This window comes from Schistocerca serialis, chromosome 1, assembly GCF_023864345.2.
Source record: "Schistocerca serialis cubense isolate TAMUIC-IGC-003099 chromosome 1, iqSchSeri2.2, whole genome shotgun sequence".
Lineage (NCBI taxonomy): Eukaryota > Metazoa > Arthropoda > Insecta > Orthoptera > Acrididae > Schistocerca > Schistocerca serialis.
The window spans coordinates 977,849,444-977,877,110 of NC_064638.1; positions in this window are offsets into that span (position 1 = coordinate 977,849,444).

The window sequence follows — 27,667 nt, forward strand, 5'->3', positions numbered from 1 at the left end:
GACGAAATTAAACCACCTCACTACATTCGATGAATTTATAAATGCTTCATACCTCGTTTCTTTTCCTTTCAAACTCAATTATTTGTGCAACTTTTGGTCAATGTTTGGATGTTTTCGTCAAGCCAGAGTTAGCGTCTGTGGTGTAAAGTGTATTACAGTTCTTGTTTCATTCCTTATGGTAAGTCTATGCGATAAACTGTGTGAACACCTTGCAATGCATGCTCTGTAGCAGTGCAGGAACACTGCACATTTGGAGTTCCATGTATGGGTTCATGAAGTATTTATTGTTGATCGGAAGTGATAGTTAAGGTCATCAGATTTAAACCAGAAAAACTTGTCGTTTTGAAGGTTTCAGAGAACGGAAAGGAATTGCTAACGCCGGTGTTAGAAAACGTCTACAGTTAAATGCTATTGCAAAAATTTAGAAGAAGGGAACTACATTAATGAACATGTGCACTTCATAAACAACCTTCTGACATGTTAGACCTATATGACGAACAAAGCTCAAATTTATATCGTTGACAGTCGGTCCTTACAGTGAAGCACCTTGGAATTTGCAAAGCAGAAATCCATGATATTAACTTAATTTACTAAGTCGAAATCGGACGAAGATTGATGTTTAAAGGCATTCTTCAGATTTCGCATAAGAAATTTTTACTAACAGTTTGCAACTCCATTAATTAAAATGGAAAATAAAAGGTTGTAGTCAGCGGCTTCTACCGTGATTCGAACTGCTATGTTTTATAGTACAAGCACTGCAACGCACAAGGGAACCTCTGAGCTAACGACACACTGGCGGCCAGAGGCGGAGTATAGTCACTGCGATGGTTCCTGAGCCTCAAAACGCAACCTTAAACACACGAACAGAGGAGGTGGAGATTACTGTTTTAACGTCCCGTCGACAACGATGTCATTAGAGACGGAGCACAAGCTCGGATTAGGGAAGGATGGGGAAGGAAATCGGCCGTGGCCATCCTAAGGAACCATCCCGGCATTTGCCTGAAGCGATTTAGGGAAATCATTGAAAACCTAAATCAGGATGGCCGGGCGCGGGATTGCACCTTCGTCCTCCCGAATGCACACACAAACAGGTGTTACTTATGTGAAGAACGCCGTTCTTGGAGTCCAGAAATTAAATATACTTTCTAATTGTGTCATCTTGCAGTGGATTATATCGTACGAGTCTTCGATGTGGAAAACGAATGTCAAGTGAATTTAGCGAGGTAACGCCGACCTACACCCGGAAGTAAATGCACTATCAGAGTGTTGACAAATACTTGCTACGACGCTGCCATTTCTAGGCTCTCTGACGAGGCAGCTCTTCAGAGTGGAGACGCGCGCGCACGTTTGGTTTTTATGCGGCGTTCTCCCCTGATGGTTTCTGACGTCGCCTTGTGGGCTATGTATACATATGAGACATTCAATTATCATTAATCCAGAATGATACAAGTTTCAGCTTCCGGCGTGGAAGAAGGCTGTTGACGCCGACATTATATCATTTCAACGTAGGGAAAGCAAAACGGATCATTCAATGTTTCTCATTCAACATAAAGCATGTGAGATAATTTTCCGTAACGTTCATAATCATCTAAAAATACAAACGAAGTAAAAATACACCGGAAGCTTATTCGAATTGAATATAACGCTTTGCACCTCGATGTCGAATTTGTTCACTTGCAATCTTTTGCAGCATACACATAGAATGTCATGATTACCACGAGAATGAAGAAATATGTTGGTAAGGATGGAAGCAAGAAGAGACGTAGTCAACAAATATTCTATTCCTCATGGCATTCATTTCATTTGACACGTAAGAAGAGGTAAAGCGGGAATTTACTTTCGTTAACACGAAAGATATGCCGCACATATTGATAACGAGGAAGTCTGCGTCTTCATACGTTTCCTCCTTGAAATCTGTATGCTCTATTATATACTAAGTAGCCCGATCATTGTTTCAGTAATGTTACCCTCTTGTTTGACCCCGTAACGATGAACAGATTCCAAATGCATGTCTCCCTTCCTGGGTTGTTTTTTGTGTTTTATTGCTTGGAATTCCTGAAGCAGACCACTGTGCCTTCCCCCCTCGTGGGTTAGGTCTCAAAACTAAACCGCTTTGTATCCAATGGCATAATTTATTCAGACAGCATCAGCATAGGATTATCAAACAAAGCCTTCCATTTACAGTTGCAGCACTCTAACCAGCACTGACCAAAGTGTAATCCACGGTCATGGTCCTAAATTACCAGCTGTCTGCTACTGTGGCAAAGTCCGTACTACACTGTCGATTCCGCAGCACCATTTTATCTGGTAACACTGTGTAGTTGCACAGTTGTGCTACCAGGTCTGTCCTCACACTGTCAACTTTATGTATCTCACTTCTCCTGTAGCGTAGATCACGAGGAGCCGAAGTAAATGAGTGTATTCTGCATGACGTAACACTCAGTATTCCCTTCTTTCATAGCCACTCTTCATGTGCATCGATACCAAATAGGAATGCGAAAACTCTTGCGAGTGAGAGAATGACAATAACAATCGTAACAAGAACAAGCAAATAATGAATGATGTTTATTCCAACGCAGAACGAGAATGGCTTTAAATATAAAAATCTGTATCTATATCTATATCCATATCTATTGATCTTTGAGTTGGCACATTGCAAATATATTCTTAGCATTTCGTTACTGAATTTAGTTCTGGATGTTTGCAGAGAAAAGGAAAAGTCGGTACTTCTCGCTAGTGTAATATAATGTGAACCAGCAACTACCCTTTCCTTAGAACACGACTCAAGCAGGTCCTCAAGTAGGTAGCAAGGCACTGCTGCATTCTGTTCCCTGACATTGCTCTGATGACGGTTAATGCAGATAGTTCCGATTATGAAATACAAAACGTATTGCAGGTTAGTTCCTAGGATAGTAACATTAAATTTGCGTTGTTGACGGCACATGAACGTGACGACTATCCATATTACTCATCAATATAAAAAGACAATATTATGGAAATTTAGCAGGATTACTCAAAATGAATTCTGAAATTGGGTGACTGACTGCACAGATGCTAAACGTCGTCAAGAGTATACGATGTCCTAATCGCATTAGGAATATGAAGAACGTCTTCGACAGCTCGCAACTTTCACATTGCTATCTCCACCCTACTCCAGACAGCCCTCGGTGGAGTTGCACTACGTTACCGATGTTATGGAAGGCCTTCAAACCGACAACAGACCACATATTGAAAAATACAAGCTAATTCTCTTGCAGCGTAAGCTTATTGTAACTAATCTAAAAATTATTGGAGAGGAACATTGTCCTATTCAAAAAAAGTAAAATGTTACACACTGTTGACGTCAAACGGACATTATCTATGTCCTGTCTTGTGTCCTACTCATCTATAATATCAAGTGTACTATGAAAATGATTATATATAACGAATGATAGGGTAATGCATTGATACCAGATGGTGGGGACCGGCCGGTGTGGCCGTGCGGTTCTAGGCGCTTCAGTCTGGAACCGCGTGACCGCTACGGTCGCAGATTCGAATCCTGCCTCGGGCATGGATGTGAGTGATGTCCTTAGGTTAGTTAGGTTTAAGTAGTTCTAAGTTCTAGGGGACTGATGACCTTAGAAGTTAAGTCCCATAGTGCTCAGAGCCATTTGAACCATTTGAACTATTTAACACAAAATGACATTAAAAATTAAAGTTATTCACGAGCAGCTAGTTGAGAATATGTATGAACATTAAATGACACGACGAACTGAAATAATATGACGAAGAGTTCAGCGCTCACTGGGAATAGAGCCCCACACATATCGTTGTTGACTACACACAAAGAGACGTCAGCTACCGAATTTTTCTCCACCAGCTTCTCAGAATAGCATCTTGAACTTACAGTCATCTCGCAAATAGTTCTGTGTCTCACTGGGAGTTAAAAACGTCAGATATCGTTAGTGTTGACAACGAATGAAAATACATCAAAAATCAAAATTATTATCCACCAGCAGATAGGTGTTCTCATGATAGAGCTTGATAATACATAATTAAATCTTTAGTGCCGGGCCAGGATTCGATCCCATTCACGCGTAATATGTGAAGGTGTTGAGGAATCTGCAGTTGTGAACAAACAGCAAATTGTAGCCGAGCTGTATTGCCACGAAGGGATCAAATTCCGCGTTAAGGGCGGTCTGAGTTGCATTCCCAGTTTAGAACCAATTTTATCGACATACAGAAGCTCAAATAAAAGATGGAATAAGTGTCCTGTGACCATACATAGCGTTTGTGTCGTCACTTGAAATAAATAACTAGTATAAGAAAGGTTACTGGTGATAGAGTTTCTACATGTCGCCACTCCAGACTTTATTGTGGTTCAACCTACCGTCTACTTGGTAAAGAAGGAATATCATCTTTAATGTGAATTTTCAGACCACGCAGCCATTATATCTCCTTCACTTGGTGTAGCCAGGAGAGAATGGAATCTGTCTCTCCCTATCTAAAATCATTGACGGAAGTGGGAATCGAACCCAGACCATAGGTATAACAACCTACCATCCGTCCAACAGACCACGAAATCCTCTTCTCTGCGAGTCATTTTTTCTATCGTAACGCAGTTGCGCCGCACTGGATGAGAATTCTGACACACAGGCTCCCTGTAGTAATTTGCAGCATGTTCAGTAAATTCATTTACTTGGTTGACCGAATCACCATGAACTAGCTGCCTCGGCTACCCAGTGCATACATTCGACTATTTTGTAATCACAGAAATAAAATCACGTAACTGCCACCTACACACAACTGCCAACAGTGTAGGATGCAGAAGTTTAAATAGGAAGTGTTCCTTTCCACTTGAGCTATTCTATTGCGCTATCTGTTACTAGAAAACGTCGTTCAGTCCAAAAGAAAAGCTGTAACTGTTTGTCTCTCAGAAGTCAAGACCTGGCCATATGCATAATCTCACAGTGCTGTGGAATCCAGAAGTTCTGGAGGAATAGTTGCCGAGCTCTGGAGCTGCTGTAGCTACGTGTCAGCTTGTAGCATAGATAAGATGTCGCGAGTTCGAATACATTCAGTGCTACATTTTTTAAAACGCAATTCTGCTCTCTGCTGAAGGTATCAATCTAATGGAATTTTGAACATAATTCCCTTCACTTCTCAACCCAAAGTAGTCACATGTGGACAGAGGGCTAACTACTGTGACATTTTGTTCTATTCAGGTTTAATAGACAGCAGGCAGCAGATGCATCTCGAAGATGTGCAGGGAGAGCGCATCGTGCCATAATATGTCAGAAAAGTATTTTCTACATTAGCCGTCGTGTGGTAGTGATATTTTATTCTTCTTCAAACTTTGTTTGACAGCTTTAACTCAGAACAAGTTTTCTACATGCATGTAATCAATAAACTGCATGTGCGTTGTCAGACTGTCATAGGTAACATCTGAGAATTCGCATATATCGTTGATGATTAATTTCTCTCTCATGTTTACTATTGTTTTAACAACACTAAAGGAAACCTTACGAAAATTGTGCACTGTATTATAAGAAATGAAATAAAACTAACCATGATAACCTTACGACGAAAGTATCTGTACACAAGCATGCCTCTATCGACACGAATTAGTAAAATACTACTCACTTAGATTTTGATTGGGTCTGTGTTTAATTGGTATGCTGTGTCATACTCAAGAGGTATGCAAATGTGGCATTTCAGAAATATAGTTACGTATTCCTAGAAACCCAAAATTCGCTTGTCAGCAGTGGAAAGAGGCCTTACCTGTTGTGCAGCATTGTAAGTTTTTCAACATTGCACTATGAGCTGAAAGCATTTTCTTGCGATTTCCTTATTGATGTTTGATCTGACTGCTTGTAGCTTTTTCACAGAAGGGATAAAAACGTTACAGTCAGTGAGACTGGAACTGCGAACCGTAACAGACGCTTCTTCACAGGTCAGCACGTTACCACAGAGCTGGCGAGGAGGTATGTGTCTTAGCTTCCTATTGACGAGGGCAATAGTAACTAGAACTCGTAAACCGCTATTTGAAGGTCGAGGTTAGTTGCGGTTTCCACCTGCAACGACTTTCCTGGGCTGAAAACCGTAAATTTTCAATCTTTTGTTACCCTTCAAGCGATAATAACTCAGATTATTCAATGGAAATGACAGGTAAAATCAAGTGAACTTTGAGGCTTAATTCCGTGCACACCAGGAAGTAACTCGTCGATCACAGAGTTGCCAAACATACGTTGCCTTGTTGCCAAATCTCAGTTACAGTACCAGCAGGAAGAAGACGAACCGATGTGATCCTACAGCGGTCTGGGAAGTGACCATAGCTGGTGTCTCCAACTCACGGCTGCTACGGCCTGGAATACGTAATGCGTCTGATTCGCTTTCTGTAACTAGGTTTAGGGACTGGAGCGTAGTTACTAATAATACTCAGAACTGACTGCAAACTGAGCATCATAAATCAGTAACTTTCATTGTTGTTTTTATATTTCTTTCGTAAGTGTACTCAAAACTAAGAAAGTCATTCACAGGCGTTTTCGTGCCTCGCCGATAGTCGAGCACAACATACAAATAAAAAAAAAAAAAAGAATGTGTGTGTGTGTGTGTGTGTGTGTGTGTGTGTGTGTGTGTGTGTTTTTGTGTGTGTGAGAGAGAGAGAGAGATAAATAAAAAGCAATGAGAGAGAGTGTAAAAAATTGTTGTAAAGAAGTTGAATCATGGTATTTAAAGAAATCTTTCATTAAAATGACACGTTCCACATCATTACGAAATGTCGTATTCATGATCTATGGAACAAGAGTTAATCTAATGTAATCTAATCTAATCTAATCACATCATATTGATGATTAGCCATGAAGAGTCATGATTTACCGAAATTTTGGCCAATATCAGTAACCAAATCTAAACTTGAAAATAAAAGACGACAGTTTTTGTAATAAACCGTGACTCCTATCAAGACCCTTTCGTCCCTGTAATCTAACCACGAAAGATGTCTGATATACCTCCATTCTGAAGTAACAAAGTGTGCATGCATTTAAAGATGAAGTGCATGATGTGAGGTTCTGTGACGGAGATACGAACCCAACACGTAATACGATTGTTAACTAAGAAAAATCAAATGTTACGTATCGGTTTTTCTTACGAGCCGCTAGGTGTCTGAATCTAAAATAAGGATACAAACTTTTGTGCCTAAGCGACAATCGAACTGCACACCTACCGTGCATCCACGAATATAGCTTAAGTATAATAACAGTAATAATCGAATTATCCGGCAACTTCACACTTCACAGTGGATTTTCTCGAACTAAGAAATTTGCTGAATTTGTGAAAAATCAAAATGGCTTCACATCCAGCCTATGATGCCTAGAAGAGTCTTTACATCCTGCTGACATGAGAATAGCGTAATCTCTGGGTCAGAAGCTTGCTTCTACTTGACCATTTAATAGACTCGCATTTTTTCCACCGTGACTAATTTTGTAAGCTAAGCACATCATCCGTTACAGCACACTCTTGGGGCTGGAAAATGTGGCCACAATGGTATGGTGGAACGAGCTATCACAGGTGCAATGCGTGGGTTCAGGCATTTACTTTTAAGAGGCACAAACATATTTATTTTACCTCTGGTAACCTCAAGAGAAAGACGTTATAATCCAGAATCCGCATTAAACATCACGTTTCTTCATTACCAACTGGGCAGAGCCGGTTTACGTTGGGAAATGACACAGCGGAAGTCATGGTAAACAGAAATACAGTCGCCAGTAAGCTTACTTACATTAGAAAATTTTATTTTATTTGATGAACCGATAGCCATTTAAAGGGACAGGGCTCTTATTTTACTTGCACTTGATTGAACTAGAGACGTTTAAAAATTTGGTGCTGGACTGTGATTCGAATTCGTATCTCCTCTTTCGAGGATCTGAATCTCTCGGAACAGTATAGTTCAGTCACTTCGTTCCTTTTCCCAAGACTGCAATCTTCTCTAGGTCTCCTCCAAAGGTAAGTATGTGGGTCTGAAACCTGATCCAGTACAAAAATATTCATAATTTCATTTCTAGGTTTATCAAGTGCACACCCACCTGCTAGTGAAAATTAACGCGCAATTTCAATGTCTGTTCATGTGTTTCCAACAATCGCAACAGGTGTCGTTATTTCTGGTCAAACACGCACACATCTTACTGTTCATGAGTAAGCAACTGATACTTAAGCTATATTCGTGGATGCACGGTAGGTGTGCAGTTCGATTGTCGCTTAGGCACAAAAGTTTGTATCCTTATTTTAGATTCAGACACCTAGCGGCTCGTAAGAAAAACCGATACGTAACATTTGATTTTTCTTAGTTAACAATCGTATTACGTGTTGGGTTCGTATCTCCGTCACAGAACCTCACATCATGCACTTCATCTTTAAATGCATGCACACTTTGTTACTTCAGAATGGAGGTATATCAGACATCTTTCGTGGTTAGATTACAGGGACGAAAGGGTCTTGATAGGAGTCACGGTTTATTACAAAAACTGTCGTCTTTTATTTTCAAGTTTAGATTTGGTTACTGATATTGGCCAAAATTTCGGTAAGTCATGACTCTTCATGGCTAATCATCAATATGATGTGATTAGATTAGATTAGATTACATTAGATTAACTCTTGTTCCATAGATCATGAATACGACATTTCGTAATGATGTGGAACGTGTCATTTTGATGAAAGATTTCTTTAAATACCATGATTCAATTTCTTTACAACAATTTTTTACACTCTCTCTCATTGCTTTTTATTTATCTCTCTCTCTCTCTCTCTCTCACACACAAAAACACACACACACACACACACACACACACACACACACACACACACACACACACACATTCTTTTTTTTTTTTTTTATTTGTATGTTGTGCTCGACTATCGGCGAGGCACGAAAACGCCTGTGAATGACTTTCTTAGTTTTGAGTACACTTACGAAAGAAATATAAAAACAACAATGAAAGTTACTGATTTATGATGCTCAGTTTGCAGTCAGTTCTGAGTATTATTAGTAACTACGCTCCAGTCCCTAAACCTAGTTACAGAAAGCGAATCAGACGCATTACGTATTCCAGGCCGTAGCAGCCGTGAGTTGGAGACACCAGCTATGGTCACTTCCCAGACCGCTGTAGGATCACATCGGTTCGTCTTCTTCCTGCTGGTACTGTAACTGAGATTTGGCAACAAGGCAACGTATGTTTGGCAACTCTGTGATCGACGAGTTACTTCCTGGTGTGCACGGAGTTAAGCCTTAAAGTTCACTTGATTTTACCTGTCATTTCCATTGAATAATCTGAGTTATTATCGCTTGAAGGATAACAAAAGATTGAAAATTTACGGTTTTCAGCCCAGGAAAGTCGTTGCAGGTGGAAACCGCAACTAACCTCGACCTTCAAATAGCGGTTTACGAGTTCTAGTTACTATTGCCCTCGTCAATAGGAAGCTAAGACACATACCTCCTCGCCAGCTCTGTGGTAACGTGCTGACCTGTGAAGAAGCGTCTGTTACGGTTCGCAGTTCCAGTCTCACTGACTGTAACGTTTTTATCCCTTCTGTGAAAAAGCTACAAGCAGTCAGATCAAACATCAATAAGGAAATCGCAAGAAAATGCTTTCAGCTCATAGTGCAATGTTGAAAAACTTACAATGCTGCACAACAGGTAAGGCCTCTTTCCACTGCTGACAAGCGAATTTTGGGTTTCTAGGAATACGTAACTATATTTCTGAAATGCCACATTTGCATACCTCTTGAGTATGACACAGCATACCAATTAAACACAGACCCAATCAAAATCTAAGTGAGTAGTATTTTACTAATTCGTGTCGATAGAGGCATGCTTGTGTACAGATACTTTCGTCGTAAGGTTATCATGGTTAGTTTTATTTCATTTCTTATAATACAGTGCACAATTTTCGTAAGGTTTCCTTTAGTGTTGTTAAAACAATAGTAAACATGAGAGAGAAATTAATCATCAACGATATATGCGAATTCTCAGATGTTACCTATGACAGTCTGACAATGCACATGCAGTTTATTGATTACATGCATGTAGAAAACTTGTTCTGAGTTAAAGCTGTCAAACAAAGTTTGAAGAAGAATAAAATATCACTACCACACGACGGCTAATGTAGAAAATACTTTTCTGACATATTATGGCACGATGCGCTCTCCCTGCACATCTTCGAGATGCATCTGCTGCCTGCTGTCTATTAAACCTGAATAGAACAAAATGTCACAGTAGTTAGCCCTCTGTCCACATGTGACTACTTTGGGTTGAGAAGTGAAGGGAATTATGTTCAAAATTCCATTAGATTGATACCTTCAGCAGAGAGCAGAATTGCGTTTTAAAAAATGTAGCTCTGAATGTATTCGAACTCGCGACATCTTATCTATGCTACAAGCTGACACGTAGCTACAGCAGCTCCAGAGCTCGGCAACTATTCCTCCAGAACTTCTGGATTCCACAGCACTGTGAGATTATGCATATGGCCAGGTCTTGACTTCTGAGAGACAAACAGTTACAGCTTTTCTTTTGGACTGAACGACGTTTTCTAGTAACAGATAGCGCAATAGAATAGCTCAAGTGGAAAGGAACACTTCCTATTTAAACTTCTGCATCCTACACTGTTGGCAGTTGTGTGTAGGTGGCAGTTACGTGATTTTATTTCTGTGATTACAAAATAGTCGAATGTATGCACTGGGTAGCCGAGGCAGCTAGTTCATGGTGATTCGGTCAACCAAGTAAATGAATTTACTGAACATGCTGCAAATTACTACAGGGAGCCTGTGTGTCAGAATTCTCATCCAGTGCGGCGCAACTGCGTTACGATAGAAAAAATGACTCGCAGAGAAGAGGATTTCGTGGTCTGTTGGACGGATGGTAGGTTGTTATACCTATGGTCTGGGTTCGATTCCCACTTCCGTCAATGATTTTAGATAGGGAGAGACAGATTCCATTCTCTCCTGGCTACACCAAGTGAAGGAGATATAATGGCTGCGTGGTCTGAAAATTCACATTAAAGATGATATTCCTTCTTTACCAAGTAGACGGTAGGTTGAACCACAATAAAGTCTGGAGTGGCGACATGTAGAAACTCTATCACCAGTAACCTTTCTTATACTAGTTATTTATTTCAAGTGACGACACAAACGCTATGTATGGTCACAGGACACTTATTCCATCTTTTATTTGAGCTTCTGTATGTCGATAAAATTGGTTCTAAACTGGGAATGCAACTCAGACCGCCCTTAACGCGGAATTTGATCCCTTCGTGGCAATACAGCTCGGCTACAATTTGCTGTTTGTTCACAACTGCAGATTCCTCAACACCTTCACATATTACGCGTGAATGGGATCGAATCCTGGCCCGGCACTAAAGATTTAATTATGTATTATCAAGCTCTATCATGAGAACACCTATCTGCTGGTGGATAATAATTTTGATTTTTGATGTATTTTCATTCGTTGTCAACACTAACGATATCTGACGTTTTTAACTCCCAGTGAGACACAGAACTATTTGCGAGATGACTGTAAGTTCAAGATGCTATTCTGAGAAGCTGGTGGAGAAAAATTCGGTAGCTGACGTCTCTTTGTGTGTAGTCAACAACGATATGTGTGGGGCTCTATTCCCAGTGAGCGCTGAACTCTTCGTCATATTATTTCAGTTCGTCGTGTCATTTAATGTTCATACATATTCTCAACTAGCTGCTCGTGAATAACTTTAATTTTTAATGTCATTTTGTGTTAAATAGTTCAAATGGTTCAAATGGCTCTGAGCACTATGGGACTTAACTTCTAAGGTCATCAGTCCCCTAGAACTTAGAACTACTTAAACCTAACTAACCTAAGGACATCACTCACATCCATGCCCGAGGCAGGATTCGAATCTGCGACCGTAGCGGTCACGCGGTTCCAGACTGAAGCGCCTAGAACCGCACGGCCACACCGGCCGGTCCCCACCATCTGGTATCAATGCATTACCCTATCATCCGTTATATATAATCATTTTCATAGTACACTTGATATTATAGAAGAGTAGGACACAAGACAGGACATAGATAATGTCCGTTTGACGTCAACAGTGTGTAACATTTTACTTTTTTTGAATAGGACAATGTTCCTCTCCAATAATTTTTAGATTAGTTACAATAAGCTTACGCTGCAAGAGAATTAGCTTGTATTTTTCAATATGTGGTCTGTTGTCGGTTTGAAGGCCTTCCATAACATCGGTAACGTAGTGCAACTCCACCGAGGGCTGTCTGGAGTAGGGTGGAGATAGCAATGTGAAAGTTGCGAGCTGTCGAAGACGTTCTTCATATTCCTAATGCGATTAGGACATCGTATACTCTTGACGACGTTTAGCATCTGTGCAGTCAGTCACCCAATTTCAGAATTTATTTTGAGTAATCCTGCTAAATTTCCATAATATTGTCTTTTTATATTGATGAGTAATATGGATAGTCGTCACGTTCATGTGCCGTCTACAACGCGAATTTAATGTTACTATCCTAGGAACTAACCTGCAATACGTTTTGTATTTCATAATCGGAACTATCTGCATTAACCGTCATCAGAGCAATGTCAGGAAACAGAATGCAGCAGTGCCTTGCTACCTACTTGAGGACCTGCTTGAGTCGTGTTCTAAGGAAAGGGTAGTTGCTGGTTCACATTATATTACACTAGCGAGAAGTACCGACTTTTCCTTTTCTCTGCAAACATCCAGAACTAAATTCAGTAACTAAATGCTAAGAATATATTTGCAATGTGCCAACTCAAAGATCAATAGATATGGATATAGATATAGATACAGATTTTTATATTTAAAGCCATTCTCGTTCTGCGTTGGAATAAACATCATTCATTATTTGCTTGTTCTTGTTACGATTGTTATTGTCATTCTCTCACTCGCAAGAGTTTTCGCATTCCTATTTGGTATCGATGCACATGAAGAGTGGCTATGAAAGAAGGGAATACTGAGTGTTACGTCATGCAGAATACACTCATTTACTTCGGCTCCTCGTGATCTACGCTACAGGAGAAGTGAGATACATAAAGTTGACAGTGTGAGGACAGACCTGGTAGCACAACTGTGCAACTACACAGTGTTACCAGATAAAATGGTGCTGCGGAATCGACAGTGTAGTACGGACTTTGCCACAGTAGCAGACAGCTGGTAATTTAGGACCATGACCGTGGATTACACTTTGGTCAGTGCTGGTTAGAGTGCTGCAACTGTAAATGGAAGGCTTTGTTTGATAATCCTATGCTGATGCTGTCTGAATAAATTATGCCATTGGATACAAAGCGGTTTAGTTTTGAGACCTAACCCACGAGGGGGGAAGGCACAGTGGTCTGCTTCAGGAATTCCAAGCAATAAAACACAAAAAACAACCCAGGAAGGGAGACATGCATTTGGAATCTGTTCATCGTTACGGGGTCAAACAAGAGGGTAACATTACTGAAACAATGATCGGGCTACTTAGTATATAATAGAGCATACAGATTTCAAGGAGGAAACGTATGAAGACGCAGACTTCCTCGTTATAAATATGTGCGGCATATCTTTCGTGTTAACGAAAGTAAATTCCCGCTTTACCTCTTCTTACGTGTCAAATGAAATGAATGCCATGAGGAATAGAATATTTGTTGACTACGTCTCTTCTTGCTTCCATCCTTACCAACATATTTCTTCATTCTCGTGGTAATCATGACATTCTATGTGTATGCTGCAAAAGATTGCAAGTGAACAAATTCGACATCGAGGTGCAAAGCGTTATATTCAATTCGAATAAGCTTCCGGTGTATTTTTACTTCGTTTGTATTTTTAGATGATTATGAACGTTACGGAAAATTATCTCACATGCTTTATGTTGAATGAGAAACATTGAATGATCCGTTTTGCTTTCCCTACGTTGAAATGATATAATGTCGGCGTCAACAGCCTTCTTCCACGCCGGAAGCTGAAACTTGTATCATTCTGGATTAATGATAATTGAATGTCTCATATGTATACATAGCCCACAAGGCGACGTCAGAAACCATCAGGGGAGAACGCCGCATAAAAACCAAACGTGCGCGCGCGTCTCCACTCTGAAGAGCTGCCTCGTCAGAGAGCCTAGAAATGGCAGCGTCGTAGCAAGTATTTGTCAACACTCTGATAGTGCATTTACTTCCGGGTGTAGGTCGGCGTTACCTCGCTAAATTCACTTGACATTCGTTTTCCACATCGAAGACTCGTACGATATAATCCACTGCAAGATGACACAATTAGAAAGTATATTTAATTTCTGGACTCCAAGAACGGCGTTCTTCACATAAGTAACACCTGTTTGTGTGTGCATTCGGGAGGACGAAGGTGCAATCCCGCGCCCGGCCATCCTGATTTAGGTTTTCAATGATTTCCCTAAATCGCTTCAGGCAAATGCCGGGATGGTTCCTTAGGATGGCCACGGCCGATTTCCTTCCCCATCCTTCCCTAATCCGAGCTTGTGCTCCGTCTCTAATGACATCGTTGTCGACGGGACGTTAAAACAGTAATCTCCACCTCCTCTGTTCGTGTGTTTAAGGTTGCGTTTTGAGGCTCAGGAACCATCGCAGTGACTATACTCCGCCTCTGGCCGCCAGTGTGTCGTTAGCTCAGAGGTTCCCTTGTGCGTTGCAGTGCTTGTACTATAAAACATAGCAGTTCGAATCACGGTAGAAGCCGCTGACTACAACCTTTTATTTTCCATTTTAATTAATGGAGTTGCAAACTGTTAGTAAAAATTTCTTATGCGAAATCTGAAGAATGCCTTTAAACATCAATCTTCGTCCGATTTCGACTTAGTAAATTAAGTTAATATCATGGATTTCTGCTTTGCAAATTCCAAGGTGCTTCACTGTAAGGACCGACTGTCAACGATATAAATTTGAGCTTTGTTCGTCATATAGGTCTAACATGTCAGAAGGTTGTTTATGAAGTGCACATGTTCATTAATGTAGTTCCCTTCTTCTAAATTTTTGCAATAGCATTTAACTGTAGACGTTTTCTAACACCGGCGTTAGCAATTCCTTTCCGTTCTCTGAAACCTTCAAAACGACAAGTTTTTCTGGTTTAAATCTGATGACCTTAACTATCACTTCCGATCAACAATAAATACTTCATGAACCCATACATGGAACTCCAAATGTGCAGTGTTCCTGCACTGCTACAGAGCATGCATTGCAAGGTGTTCACACAGTTTATCGCATAGACTTACCATAAGGAATGAAACAAGAACTGTAATACACTTTACACCACAGACGCTAACTCTGGCTTGACGAAAACATCCAAACATTGACCAAAAGTTGCACAAATAATTGAGTTTGAGAGGATAAGAAACGAGGTATGAAGCATTTATAAATTCATCGAATGTAGTGAGGTGGTTTAATTTCGTCCCAGTCTATAAAATTAATTTCGGGCCATACTCAGCTCTTGCCGATTAATGTAATATAATACCCGCCTACTAATCAGGGCGTCTGTCTCCGTTGCTTTTGAGCGTGAATGGAAATTGTAGAAATTTTCTGTGGAGCAACATTTAATAATAAAGAGTTTTAAATCATCAAAAGCGATGAGCGGTAGCAGGCGCTTTCGATAAAGAACGGGGGAGTGCAGCGCCGCTGCTGTCGCCACGGCCGCTGCCAGTAGCCAGCAAATGGATCCCGAAGCTTTGCCGCATGCGGCGTCCAGAGGAGGACAGTCTGCAGGAAATCTGCCGCAAAATCGTTACTGGATAAAATTTTGATATCGGTGTGTCACAAAGCGAAATAGATTGAATCTGCGCTACCATTACATTCACGTCTTCAGCATTCAGACAGAAGAGGCTATAAAAATATTTTATGCCAGCTGCTCTCGATCCACTGACATTATGAACAGAAACAACGCACGCTACCGCTAGACCACAGGCGTAACCAGCCTGGAGTTTCTCTATCATGGGACAAGTTTTCCTCCAGGAAGTGCCGCAGTCTACAGTGTTGCCAGATTGTGCAGATAACCGGACTTAGAAAATTAGCGAGTTGGCCAGTTTTTTTGTCCCATGTCGCGATCGGCGCGGACTTAGCCTCTGAAGCGGCCGGCCGCCGGTCAAGTTTTATGTCAAAGAGTGTACGTCAGTTTCAAAAAGTTCCGATTATTATACATATTCATGCAACACTCTTCTTTCTTGTATATTCCCGTATATAAATTGAGAAGTCCAGCGCCCAGAAATTTTGCAACGAATCATACAAACTTTGGAACACCAGAAGAATCAATACTAATAAAACTGTACGTGCCTCTCGTGCCTCTCTACCACGAAGAAATGTTATGAAACATCAGAGTAGAAGGTGAAAAGAAACATAATTTGGTTAAGCATTGACGAATAGCCAGATTCTAGCCGAAGGAAAATGGGAAATGAGACGGTAGGTGTGGAAGAAAATTATGAAATAGTTACAGAGTGGTGTTTTACATTAGCAGGTAAAGAAATATCAGCACCGAATCATCTAACAATTGTTCATTTTTTCAATGAGTCTTTGCAGTTGTTAGGGTCGAATGAGATAAAATTTTATAGTGTTTTATTCCTACTTACAGGTGCTGCACCATATTTGAAGAAGGCAGCGGAAGCCCTTTCCGTGAGCTTACCACTCATTATATGTAACTTCCATAGTACTTGGTTTACACAGAGTATGTGAGCAAATGTGTAGATTGTATCCTAAAATGGACAAATTTATCTGAAATAGCAAAACGTTTCTTTGTGAAAGCGATAACGAAAATTGACTTTTTCAGAGCCCAAACTCCGGATCTTCCACTTGCACCTAGACTCGTTGTTACAGAAATGGGGACAGGGTTGGAAGCATCTGCGTATTATGTAAGCAGTTTTAAAAATTTTAAATCGGTGATTGACTAACTACATAAGGATGACGCTTCTTCAGTGAAATTCATGTGCATGTACTCAAAACAATAATGAATTTTCTTACTTATCTGCAAAACTTTTTTTTCTTTTACGCCATCAAAAAGTTACAAACATCAACCACCTTGGGGACAGTTAATGAAGTGCATGACTGAGAAAAAAAATTAATTCACACGAACGTCTAAAAGTGGAAGGTATGAAACAGAAACTTGAAGATGTCTTCTACACGAACAGTGGCTTTCACACTATGTGTAAAATTTCCAAGGTTATGGAAGGTGGAGTAGATGTTGACGAATTTGAAAATGTGTGTCCCAGAGACAATTCTTTGATGAAATACGCAACACTACCATCATGTGATGTTCAAAGGTCCTTTCCCAGGTATTATGAATTGTTTCGAGACAACCGTCACCCGTTTGTGGTGGAAAACTTGGAGAAAGTGTTTGTGACTCACTCCAACAGCGAATTGTTTCAAGCCGCCACTGTTTCATTGTGATTAATTATCTTTTATCATTAGTATTTACTGTTTTTGTAATGCTAAAACAAAATATTTTAGCATTTTATGCATAATTTCTATATTTTTCCTACACAAAAAATATTTTAAGGTTTCTTAGCGCATTACTATTAGTTTTAAATTTTTCTTCACTATTCTGTTATTGCAAGTGGACTCTTTCAGCTGTGTCAAGCTAAATCCCCCTCTCCTCTCCACCCATACCCGCTCAGTCTGAGACTACATTTCCATTTAATAAGACAAGCTCCCACATAAGACTGCAATCGGTTTGATGTTCAGAACAAACAAATCCTAGTTTCTAAATACTCGATTACTCCGAAACTAGTAATCAGATTTCTAAGACTGAAACATCATTAAATCAGTCTTCTTTAGAACTAAGGTACCTGTAGCAGATCAGTCTTCTTTAGAACTAAGGTACCTGTAGCAGAAATTACTATAGTTCCACTTGAACTACTTCATACCGATATCTCAGTAGTTAATGCAGACATGAAAAGAGACTACACGTAATTTAGTGAGCGCTTTTTCACTATTCATTTAGGTGAAAACAGAATAGTGCTATCTGCAAAGTTGCAGAAAATATCTAAGGTTGTGCGAAATATCTTATCTGAATGAAACTGTATGTCTATGCAAATCGTAATTAAATAGCGATATGACTAATCTTAGTTTCCGTATAAATGACAGTTACAGAGACTGACTTAGTGTTTTTCGTCTGTGCACCCACTGGGCTAGCAGTGAAAAAGCAGTGGAGCCATTTCGGCGCGAAATACACTGCAGCTGATGGCATGAGCAATGCGAAGTGCAACGTAGAGCAGGAGTGCATTAAAGCACGAACTGTCAGCTGTGGTGCAACAAATTTCTAAACGCATGTTAAGCGACAGTTTTCCCTCGCAAATACGCGCGGTGTGCTCGACGCTTCACAGCAAAAAAGAAGAGTTAAGCCTTTTGGCGAGGCCACGCCGCCAGCCTAATGTGTCCATTAGACTGGATCCATAAATCTGACGCCGCGCGGCGGGCTGAGGCAACCGCGGCGCCATTATGCAAACACTCAGCGCGACAAAAGTCGCCAGCGACACGGCACGCGGACACAGTGGCGTAGCGGCACCGCCGGAATGTGGCGCCGCCGCGGCCGCCCAACAGCTTCCTCCGCCGCGGAGCAGCCGCCTTTGTGACCTCGCGAAACGTCGCGGTAGGCAGAGGCACACGCTAATGGTGCCTTTCCCTGTTCCTCTGTAGGTCGAAACGCGAAACGGTGCAATTTTCGTCATTCTTCGTGTTTCGTTCTTCATCTCCTTCAGTCCTCCCATCCATTTTCTGTGAAGCTTTCTTAAAGTAATAATATAAACAATGTGTTCTCGGTTACCTATATGAAACTATAAGTGTCCAGAGACCTTTTCAAATCTCAGTCACCTATGATGTATATACGCAGACTGAAACGACGAATGAAAATTTGTACAAAGGCTAGGATTCGAACGCGGGTCTCCTGCTCACACGGTAGATGCAATAAACACCACCCAACCCTGAGACAGTCGCTTTTCACAGTTACACGGACTAATGTACCAAGCCTCCTTACCCAATCCAAATTCTCCAGACGCGTGCATGAGGAAGGAGGCATGTTCAGGTAATCCATGCAGTTGTACAAGCCACTTTGGGAGGTGGCGTAGTGGTTAGTGCATCTGCCTAGTGAGCAGGAGACCCAAGATCGAATCCTGACATTGGTACAAATTTATATTCGTGGCTTCAGTCCGCATATTATAATCAATATCTTTTTAAATCTGACTTCCTCTTTGCGTCAAGGACTTATTGTAACAGTTATAACGCCTCTTCTTCTTGACGATTTGGTTTGATTTGTACTTGGGCTTTGCTAAAACTCGGCGACAGTCGGTAGTGTTGAGATCGTTATCAAGTTACGAAGACGACGTTACACAAAATAACAGTGCTGAACCGAAATGTCGACGTGTGTGAAATATTTACTTCACCAAGAATGGTAATTAATCTTTCGTAATCGATGTTTAACTGATTAATGATGAAATATTAATGATAAAATCAATACAGTCACATCCACAACATTATCGCTGCGCGTAATTATTACTCGGGAGTTTCATGTCAATAATTTGATAGAATTTTAAATCACAAATGCACGACTTGGCACGAGAGGGTGTTTCATTGCACAATATCAGTCACTTCCTAAACGAGACTTGTGAAGAAAACTTTCCCAGGTGTTGGGGGGATTTAAATTATATGCTTCGGACCTATCACTGAAGTTCAATAAACCACTGGCTATTATGAATGAAAATTGTTTATCAGTGTTCGTTGCCTAAATCACTGTCTAAGTAATGTTTAGTTCAATTATCTAGTTAAAAGTTCACTTTATTCTAGTAGGTAAAAGTCCTCCGTTCGAATTCTAGTGCCCTGACCGAGCGAGGTGGCGCAGTGGTTAGCACACTGGACTCGCATTCGGGAGGACGACGGTTCAATCCCGTCTCCGGCCATTCTGATTTAGGTTTTCCGTGATTTCCCTAAATCGTTTCAGGACAATGCCGGGATGGTTCCTTTGAAAGGGCACGGCCGATTTCCTTCCCAATCCTTCCCTAACCCGAGCTTGCGCTCCGTCTCTAATGACCTCGTTGTCGACGGGACGTTAAACACTCACCACCACCACCACCACTAGTGCCCTGATATTAGAAGTCAGAAGATCGTATTACTGCGTCATGATAGATGGCAATTATTCAATCTCAAAAACAATCTAAGCGCGCCTAGAGCATTCAAATATATGGCCTGCTTCGGCTAACTCTCGTAACGTAGTGACAATGCATTGAATTATACTTAGTCATTACTCACGATTCCCAAAGAATACTCACACGGAGTATTCTTTGGAATCGTTGGTTCTACTTTGCGAATGTTAATTTATGCTAATTTTAAGATTTGTTATGATTTTGATTTTAATTTTACTGAAAATTAATCTTTCTTTCGTAGATTGCTAAATTGTCAAGTCTTAGATTCTCGATTTAATTACTTGTTATTGTCCTAATAATAGTGATAAATGGAACTTCGTTCGCTTAATCACTTTTCTGGGAATTTGGGACTTGGGGGGATATCTTTGGGGTATTGCGAGCTAATTTTTGATTTTTATTTCTCGTCCGAGGAAGTGGCATTACACAGTGTAGAGTCACATTGCAACTACTGAAATATACACTGCTGGCCATTAAAATTGCTACACCAAGAAGAAATGCAGATGATAAACGGGTATTCATTGAACAAATATATTATACTAGAGCTGACATGTGATTACATTTTCACGCAATTTGGGTGCATAGATCCTGAGAAATCAGTACCCAGAACAACCACCTCTGGCAATAATAACGGCCTTGATACGCCTGGGCATTGATTCAAACAGAGTTTGGATGGCGTGTACAGGTACAGCTGCCCATTCAGCTTCAACACGATACCACAGTTCATCAAGAGTAGTGACTGGCGTATTGTGACGAGCCAGTTGCTCGGCCATCATTGACCAGACGTTTCCAATTGGTGAGAGATCTGGAGAATGTGGTGGCCAGGGCAGCAGTCGAACTTTTTCTGTATCCAGAAAGGCCCGTACAGGACCTGCAATATGCGGTAGTGCATTATCCTGCTGAAATGTAGGGTTTCGGAGGGTCGAATGAAGGGTAGAGACACGGGTCGTAAAACATCTGAAATGTAACGTCCACTGTTCAAAGTGCCGTCAATGCGTACAAGAGGTGACCGAGACGTGTAACCAATGACACCCCATACCATCACGCCGGGTGATACGCCAATATGGCGATGACGAATACACATTTCTAATGTGCGTTCACCCTGATGTCGCCAAACACGGATGCGACCATCATGATGCTGTAAACAAAACCTCGATTCATCCGAAAAATTACGTTTTGCCATTCGTGCACCCAGGTTCGTCGTTGAGTACACCATCGCAGGCGTTCCTGTCTGTGATGCAGCGTCAGTGGTAACAGCAGCCATGGTCTCCGAGCTGATAGTCCAAGCTGCTGCAAACGTCGTCGAACTGTTCGTGCAGAGGGATCGAGACGTGGCTGAATGATCCGTTACAGCCATGCAGAAAAGGTGCCTGTCATCTCGACTGTTAGTGATACGGGGCCATTGGGATCCAGCACGGCGTTCCGTATTACCCTCCTGAACCCACCGGTTCCATATTCTGCTAACAGTCATTGGATCCTAACCAACGCGAGCAGCATTGTCGCGATAGGATAAACCGCAATGGCGATAGGTTACAATCCGACCTTTATCAAAGTCGGAAACGTGATGGTACGCATTTCTCCTCCTTAAACGAGGCATCACAACAACGTTTCACCAGGCAACGCCGGTCAACTGCTGTTTGTGTATGAGAAATCGGTTGGAAACTTTTCTCATGTTAGCACGTTGTAGGTGTCACCACCGGCGCCAACCTTGTGTGAATGCTCTGAAAAGCGAATCATTTGCGTATCACAGCATTTTCTTCCTGTCGGTTAAATTTCGCGTCTGTAGCACGTCATCTTCGTGGTGTAGCAATTTTAACGGCCAGTAGTGTACATTCCTCGTTATCAATATGTCGAAAGGAGGAAGGATAGAAAATAACGAAATGAAACAACACCTTCAACTTCTATCAGAGACTAGCTAAGATATGGATGAACGCTTTCCTATCACAAGCAAGTAGGGACAGCGTCTCAGTTACCCATAATAATGAGTGAGTGATTTGGGAAACGTGTTGGCTGGTTCAACAGACATATTCTGTGTCGAAGGCCCTTAGTACATAGTAGGCAACACTCCTACTTCTGTTATCTGAAGACAGCGTTGCAGAGAACTCGAACAAAGGGCACAACCACCGGCCAAACACGTCAGAAATTGCACAACTGGTCTTCAAATTACTGGCTATGCAGACCAGAAGTGATCATATTGTGAATCCAATTGCAGACTCTAGTATCACGCCAGGTACTCGGTTCATATGACCATGACGAATACAATCTGGCTAAGTTCTATCTCCAAGCACTCTCTACTGGGATACTGTACATATATCAGGGACGTGTCTGAAAAGACGAAGTGGTATCATTCGTGTGTCGAGTGTTATATTTTGACGAATCACTGTCACCGGGCCTCTGTCTGCTGCCAAGTCAATGAAAACCTCAACAATGGTCCCTTTGATGGCTTTCTATCGTGCTTCAAACGTCGACGCACTGCCCTGTCACAAACAACCAATTTTCTGTCCCAAGTGTGATGGCTAACTCTACTTGTAGAGGGTTTTCAGGAAGGGGGAGGGGTGTAATTAGGTAACACGCTACGGGTACAGTAATGATGTGAGTTGTTATGTCGGGCAGCAGGTGTGGAGAAAAGAGTAGAATGTCTGCTTATAAATCTTATAAGTAAAAGTATTATTCAGAATGAGAGTTTCACTCTGCAGCGGAGTGTGCGCTGATATGAAACTTCCTGGCAGATTAAAACTGTGTGCCGGACCGAGACTCGAACTCGGGACCTTTGCCTTTCGCGGGCAAGGGCTCTACCATCTGAGCTTCCCAAGCACGACTCACGCCCCATCCTCACAGCTTTACTTCTGCTAGTACCTCGTGTCCCACCTTCCATGTGTCTGCAATATCCTTTCTTTCAGGAGTGCTAGTTCTGCAACGTTCGCAGGAGAGCTTCTGTAAAGTTGGGAAGGTAGAAGACGGGGTACTGGCAGAAGTAAAGCTGTGAGGGCGGGGCGTGGAGTCGTGCTTGGGTAGCTCAGATGGCAGAGCGCTTGCCAGCGAAAGGAAAAGGTCCCGCATTCGAGTCTCTGTCCGGCACACAGTTTTAATCTGCCAGGAAGTTTCAAAAGTATTATTCCTTTATTATTTTGTAAGGTGCCACAGTTTTATGGTCGCAGCCAGCGGCCAAGATCGGACTCCCATCCTGGAGCTTGCAGAGGGTGCTGAACTCAGCACATGCCATTTGTCAGCAGGGTCAGCTAACAGTGGTAAGCAGGCTGCTGCAAGGCAGAGTCGTGTCATCAACGTTCTCGTTGCGAGACACTTCAGTGGCAGATCCTCCAGGCTGGCTGAGACCGTGGTGCTAGACTGCAGTCGGTCATGTCGGTTGGTGCCACGCAATGTTGAACCAAGGGCACCAGCGTTGATGCCTGTAGGCCCAAGCCTCTAGTGGCAGAGTCAGCAGAAGTAGAGTGTGTCCTAACAGACAGGAAGCAACCTGTCAGCCAGTTAGGCCCAGGCGCGACCCATGGACCGCCAAGAAAGCACCCTAAAGCCAAGTCGGCGAGGAGGTGGTCTCCAGGCTGGAAGGCACCAGGTCGGCTTCTCACAGCATCAGGCCTAGGGGCGGCCATTAGCTCCACAGCTAGCAAAACTCGCAGCCAGTCGTAGCAGCTAGCTGACCCATTTCAGATCATAGCCCGGCGAAAATTATTTCTCGTAGCTGGCAATAGGCAGTGACAGGGATTCCATGATTGAAATGAGCAGTATTTATGGCCGTTCAGACCACAAAGGTTCTGACAAGCTATCAGCCCTCACCCCGCAGAGCAAGGAAGTAGTCTGGTGCCCACCATTCGTCCCACATTCGTTTTTGCGGTTATTTCACACAACGTTGCTTGTCTGCTATCACTGACAAATCTACGCAAAAGCCGCTGCCCTCGGTCGGTAAGTGAAGACCGTCGGCTACAGCGTTGTCCGTGGCGAGGGGTAATGCCTGAACTTCGGTATTCTCGGCACACTCTTGACACTGTGGGTCTCGGAATGTCGATTTCCCTAGCGATTTCCGAAACAGAATGTACTATGCGACTTGCTCCAACTACTATTGTGCATTCAACGTCTGTTAATTCCTGTCGAGTGGTCGTAATCACGTCTGAAATGTTTTACATGAATCACTTGAGTACATATGACAGCCTCGACAATGCACCGCTCTTTTATGCCTTGTGTAATCGATGCTGCCGCAATTTGTATTACTCATGTCGCTATCCGACGAATTCTATCACCTCAGTGTGTTTGCTGATACTAGATAAGCTTAAGTATTCCTTGGCATTGTAACTTTAACAGTTATTATTCCTGGTTATTTCCGAGTGCCATACATTGTAAATTATTATGTTGCTGCCCAACTGTCTGTATAGAGCAAGATTCAATTTTTTCTGCATTTGAATTTATTCTGTTATTGTTACGAGGACGATTGTGTTATTCGCTGATATAGCCCCACTTAAAGTTCTAGCTGGCTACATAAATATTTCTTTTGTTTTATTGTAAGTGGTTTTCCGTTCTGTTGTTCGGAGTTTGGATCCTTAATAAAATAAATGTCAAATTGAGTCTCTCATCTGCACAATCCATAACCAGGAACTCACTCCATCCAAAGTCCATAATACAACCTCCATAACATACATTACAGCTATGGAGCTCCGCCTACCCAAATTACTTCCAACGGATGAAGTTTGCACCAGTGTTATCTTCCAGAGAGACAAATCGCATTGCCGCTTTGCCACAAGTGTCCAGAACAGTGACAGAAACATAACAAAAATTTCAAATTCTTTTCCTGTTTTCCAAATTTACGCTGGGCCAGCACGCTGTTTACAGTCTGCATGTTGTTGACTCGGACAGAAAGGCCTCGACCGTTAGGCAGCTGCCATACATGGGTAAGTGGTATACCGTCACGAAAGAGGAATTCAGTTCCTACAGCGTCTTCCTTGTTGATGTTATCGATGACTATATAACCAGGTATAACTAGCTTAGAGGCGGCCTCCTGGTGTGTGGAAATGTCAACAGTAATGCCACACAAGAATGCAGTCGGTGAACATAGTTTCACTGGACTTTGAAGCTTATTGGTGTATAAAGTGGTGATGATATTAGGTCGGGATACTTACCCCAGTGACATTAGGGTTGATTAGATTTTACTGCCGGAGCCATCTGTACTGACTTCTTCGCACCGCAGTTCTTTTACAATTTCTAGGGTGTGAGCCGAAACGTCAACATTCATGTTGTATTGGGAAATTGGAGATGGATTCTTTCTTTAATCGGTGTTCTGTTCTTTAATTTTTCAAGCAATTACTTGCATTTTTTGTCGAAGTTTATCAACCAACATCTTTACCCCGTAGTGAGCTATTCTAAATTTTTCTTTTCACGAAATATCTGTCTGGTATTGTTTTTCGGTTTCTCTGTGGTACCTTTCCTAGGATTATTAGATTTCTCAACCACTATTAAGGTTGCATTATAATTTATCTTTGATTCGCTTTTGGTCGACTTATTTATCGTATCAGATTCTTTAATTGCAGAGGAATGTACTCTTTGATGCCTTTAATTGAGAGGGCACAACATCATCTTCAATTTCTGTATTCTTTGAACATTTTGGGAGGACATGCTTTACGGAATTACCGAACATTTGAGTGTTCAACGAGGCTTGTTCGACAGTTGTGACTTCAGCGAATGTTATCATGTTTACATAATCTGAGCTGGTGGTAACAAACTGACAACTGGTCTGCTAGGGGACCAAAGCGGTGTACGACAGCGGGGAAGTATTGGCGCCGTCGGCTGCGGCAACCTCACCGGCGGGCAGCTGCACCGGCTGCATACAGCTACATTCCGCTCGCGGGTGTATGCCGAGTTACAGATTGCACATGTTCTAGGTTTCCCTTGATATTTGATTAAAACTTTTAATCCGTTGCATAGTATATGAGAGCATTGAATAAAGATTAATCCGGACAATGACAATACCTTTATAAAGTTTAAAAGTGATATTTCCTGCCCTTTCGCCCTTTCATACTATTGTTCCAAATTTCGAAAGGGATTGTCCGACTGCAATTTTCTCGAAATCACAGGGAGCTTGGTTCTAGACAGGGTAAATCGCTGAGCGTTAAGAAAATGATCATTGTTAACATATTTATTTACCACAGAGGCCAAGTTTAACACAAGCAGTGGCGAGCAACCTTTATTTGTTACAGAGGTCTAACTATATCGAAACAATGACAAATGATATTTATTTGCCACAGAGGTCAAATGCAACATGAACAGAGCCGAGCAGTTAAGCTCAAGGGAACGCCACAATGAGTTAGTAAAACCTTAAATTTCTGTCCTTTGAATATTTCACAGAATTCCCTTTTCTAACCTGTAACAATGCAAAATCTTTGAACTTGAGAAACGTCAGATAATCGGCCCCAGAAGCATTCAGAAGATTTAACAATTATTTTGGCTGTTTGAAAGTCAGTATTACGATAGCAGGAATAGGAATAACACTAAAAAAAGAAAACGTTTGCGGTAGAAGAATATGTAATTTTTACATGGCATTTAACATAAGAAAGGGGCTGTTAACAAATTAACAGGCATAAGCAATTTTTCACAAGAGGAACCAAAGACAAATTCAAAACAAGTAAAGTGGTTGAAACACATGTAATGGACAATGCCTGATAACTGTATTGAGTTAGGCCCATGTCCCAAATGAGTACAGAGTCTAAAGTGAACGAATAGAACATACCTCTTAAATTTACATAATAATTGAATGGTAAATAGAAATAGCAAACGGGTGTCCAGTCAGGACACAGAAAACAGGGGCAGCCAACTGACCCCTACTCACAAAACTGAACTAGGTAAAATGCGAGCTCTATCACAACTGCGTTAACTGTAGGAGCCCACCAGACGCGGCCTCCTACATGGGTGTAAAATTGTCGAGCTGAAGTGCTTAAGTGTGGTCCTGTGGTGAACCGAGATGGTTTTATAGTATTTGATGACGTGAAGCACCCATATTGGTGACTGAATGTGCTCCAGTTTTCTAAGCCTGCTAGCATTCTTCTCCGGTCTACTGTTTAATTTCAGAGGCTCAGAGTGTTCCTTATGCAAATTTGGCAGCCTGAAAGGTGTTCTTGAACCGTCCGTATGTGTAGTTACGATACTTAACTCCACTACAGAAGGGCACTGCTGTCAAAGTACTGAATCAGATGTACCCGACGTCCTCCCTCGCACGGTCCGAGGCAGTAAGCCACCCGCACCTGCTTGTATTTCAGCTCTTTTGAGTGCTGACATGTGCCATGCCACCACTGTGTACTCGACAGGCACGCTCTACCTCGTGTCGTTCCTGTCTGTTCAACAAAATTTTATCCCTTGCTTGCTTGCTATTCTGCTGTGCATCATTCTCCCCTCGTCTATAAAATTCACCCCGAATTTGTGCACTCTAGTAACTACTATAAAATTTTTACAAATCCACTTTTTATTGGATACCTCTATTTTTATATCGAATTTAATTCATAAGTCAAAA